Source organism: Piliocolobus tephrosceles, chromosome 8 (assembly GCF_002776525.5).
Source record: "Piliocolobus tephrosceles isolate RC106 chromosome 8, ASM277652v3, whole genome shotgun sequence".
NCBI classification, from domain to species: domain Eukaryota; kingdom Metazoa; phylum Chordata; class Mammalia; order Primates; family Cercopithecidae; genus Piliocolobus; species Piliocolobus tephrosceles.
In genome coordinates, this window is record NC_045441.1 from 30896787 (window position 1) to 30900341 (window position 3555).

At 46.0% G+C, this 3555-nt stretch overlaps 1 pseudogene across 1 annotated transcript; it reads right to left on the minus strand.

Moving 5' to 3' along the window:
- Positions 1-1470: 1470 nt before the first annotated feature.
- LOC111552289 lies at positions 1471-3057 on the minus strand (annotated as a pseudogene). Its single transcript, XR_002734597.2, has one exon. The product of XR_002734597.2 is annotated as a prostaglandin E synthase 3 pseudogene (transcript).
- Between the last annotated feature and the right edge of the window lie 498 nt (positions 3058-3555).

Genomic DNA, 3555 nt, shown 5'->3' on the forward strand with positions numbered 1-3555 from the left:
AAAAGAACCAGCGGGTAGGCAAGTGTAGGAGCAAAACTGCAAGTTTATTTTTGGTAACTTAAGGTGTGGGGGAGAGGTCTATCGGCCTCTGGCAAAGGAGGCCGACAGAGTCCCCCCGGTGAAGCTCTCGGACGGAGTTCCGGCAGTCCCAACATTCCGACAGGAGTGGGGCTGGGAAGTCCGTGTGGGACCTTGGCGAGGGCGGCTTTTCTAGGAGTGGGAGGGCAATAGGCGGGGCACGGGCGTGTCCAGGGTGTTCTGCAGGTGCGACCAGGTAAATCTTGGTCTCTTCAGATTGACGTCACCTGGCGCATGCCCAGTTGGTCTGCACCTTCCTGGGTCACCGGCTGCATTTTCGCGCGCGCGGGTCAAGTTGCTGATGAAGAACCCGGAAGTGCGCCATCCTGCCTCCGTTGGTCCAAACAGTCCAACCTTTTATTGATAATAGTGATAAAGGGGCGCCGTGGTCTGTCTGGCTACTTCCTGCTGTTAAGGGGCGTCGTTAAGGTCGGGGCCCATGGTTGGTATTTGGACGCACGGATGAAAAATAAAATAAGGCACAGTATTAGTATAGGAACGAGGAATGGAAGCATTTGTTGGAATATGGGCAAAACCCAGAAGGAAGGTCCTGACAAGGTTGGGGAGTATGAGATAGTTAAGAAAATTTAGTAAGTTTGAGGCGAGTCGGGGAAAGTTGAACTGATTTCTACTGATTGCTTTCGGTAGGGGCCCTTTTTAGTTGGGAATGAGGAACGAGTGCACAAAGTAGTTGTTGGCCAGGCAGCAATTAAGGAGTGGAGTTTTTCGTGGAGTGGATGGCTTTCCGCTTACTCCTACTACAGAGATATTGGATGGAAGGCTAGGTCCAGAGAAGGATGGCAAAACAGAATAGGTAGCCTTGCTATTGATTAAAAAATTGTCTTACCCGCTACCAGGAGAGTTACCCGCAGCTCGGCGAGGGTGATGGGGGTCCCCGAGTCTCGGCACCTTCAGTTGTCATTCTCCAGATGTAGGAGCTGGAAGGAGCTCTCAGGATCCTGAGAAAGGGGGTCACGTGGAGACGCAGCACCTGTTCTCAGGGTGGGGCAATCAGACTTCCAGTGTCCTCCCTGCTGGCAAGCAGGGCAGGGGGTTGCTGGTGGACGAGGGTTAGGACATTCACTGGCCCAATGTCCTGATGCCTTGCACTTATAGCAAGGCTGCATTGGGGCTCAGGGACCTTGCGGACACCTATTGGCATAGTGTCCTGCCTTGCCGCACTTATAGCAGGCAGGCTCCTTTTGTAGCCTTGGAGTCTGCGGAGTATGTGCTCTCTGGCCTGGGGTTATGACTGGGCTGTAAAGCTGCTGCTAGGAGCTGGGCCTTCTGTTTGAGGCGTGCCTGTCGCACTGCCTCAGCCATCTCCTCTCTGGAGTTATAGACCTTAAAGGCTTATTTATTTATTTATTTATTTATTTATTTATTTATTTATTTTTAAGTCTTCCAACAGTTTATTAGAAAGAATGTAGACATTTAAAAAAATCCCCACTATCATGAACATAAATTGAGGTTTTCAGCTCTGGTATAAGCTGAATCAAAAAAAGAAATAAAAAATCCAATAGTGTATTAAACATTTTTCACTCATTTGCCATACTTGACAGTGCAAATACAAATCTGGTCTAAATGTACAGACTCTCAAGCAACATGTACAGCTTTCTTCGTCCTCCATGCTAAGAGATGTAAAAGCTTAAGGGTCAAACAATACCAAATGTATAGGCTTCAAAAACCATCTAAGTTAGGGCATTCTCTAGTTTTAGCTAAGATACACCTGGAACACTGACAAGTGATCACTTACATAGAATAATGTGAAGTAAATTTTTTGAAAAATAAATTTTAGTGGAACAATCCTGAAGAACACCAGGAGAACAGCAGGTTACCAGTAAGGTATCAGCCAATTTGTTCCAGCCACTTTTGAATCCATGTTCTATAATCTAAAATTTAGTTCTCTTTCCCTAAGCTGAGAGCTTCCTATCATGTCAGTATCTATGTTATGAAGAAAAGGAGACTTAGGTGAGATGTTTCTATTTATCACAACAGCTGCATCAATTGCCTAGGACCTCAGCAGCTTCATGAAAGTCTGGGAAATGTTCATGTATAAGGTTATTGCCTTAGTTGACTTAAAATTGCCCCATACAATGGTACATATCAACCCTTAGTGAAGCCTTTTAAAAAACAAACAGGTTGAAAAATGGGTTAAAGTGGGGAAATACAGCATCTGCCTTTAGAGCTATCAACTCAGGAATTCTCTCAATTATGAAATCTTGCAGAGAAGTTATTTTTCTTTCTCAAAATCCAAGTGATGACAATACTCCTTACTCCAGATCTGGCATTTTTTCATCATCACTGTCTTGTGAATCATCATCTGCTCCATCTACTGGTAAATCTACATCCTCATCACCACCCATGTTGTTCATCATCTCAGAGAAATGATCAAAATTAGACATGTCTTCATCTGAATCATCTTCCCAGTCTTTCCAATTATTGAAGTCGACACTAAGCCAATTAAGCTTTGCCCTTTCTTTTGTTAACCTTGGCCATGACTGGCCAGATTCTCCTTTTCGTAAACAACATAAAATTGATCTGTCCGTTCTTTTATGCTTGGAATCATTTGGATCAATACAGTGAAAAAGATCAATTTCATTTAAATGCTTAAAATTATCACTTCCTCCGAGACAACTGAATGTAAGTTTGGACTTTTCAAAATTTACATTAACATCCTTACTGTCTTCAACACAAAATTCAATGAAGACATAGTCCCTTCGATCGTACCACTTTGCAGAAGCAGGCTGCATTGTGAACGGGGCAGGGGGACGGGCGAATGGGTGGGCGGGCCTCTCTGGCGGTGGCTGCTGCTGCTAGGGAGTCGACTTCTCTCCAGTGGCGACTCCGCGTTTTCTCCCCGGTCGCGGCCTCTTCTCGCTTCTTTCAGGTGATGGCGGCAGCAGCGGGCTCGACCTCGGTCCGCAGAATGCACCGCGTGGAAAGAGCGGCTCCTCCGGTCCGGGAGAAGAGGAAAGTGTCAGGCTAATTTAACTAGGTCTTGTATTGGTGTCTGAGGACCATCCTCTACCTTTTGAAGTTTTTTACAAATGTCAGGAGCTGATTGAGAAATGAAATAAGATGCCAAAATGGTGGCCCCTGTGGGGAAGGCCGGATCTAACCAGGTATACTGGGTTAGAACCTCAGTCAGTTTAGGGTAGAGGTTAGGATAACCTGGAGGTCATGCCAAGTTAAGTCATAGGCCTGACAAAGGTATCTAAATTCCTTTATGTATATGGTAGGATTAGCTGAGAAATCACCTAAACGCTTCTCAATTTTGGAAAGATCGGCCAATGAAAAAGGGACATGTACTCTGACTACCCCCTCTGCCCCAGCCACCCCTCGCAAAGGTGCTAACACTGTAGGAGGGTGTGGGCAGAGATAGGGGACTCAAGACAGCCAGTTGGGGGCCCCGAAGGAGCTACGGGACCGAGTGGATTACTAGTAGATAAGGAGGAGGAAGAAGGAGTCTGGATG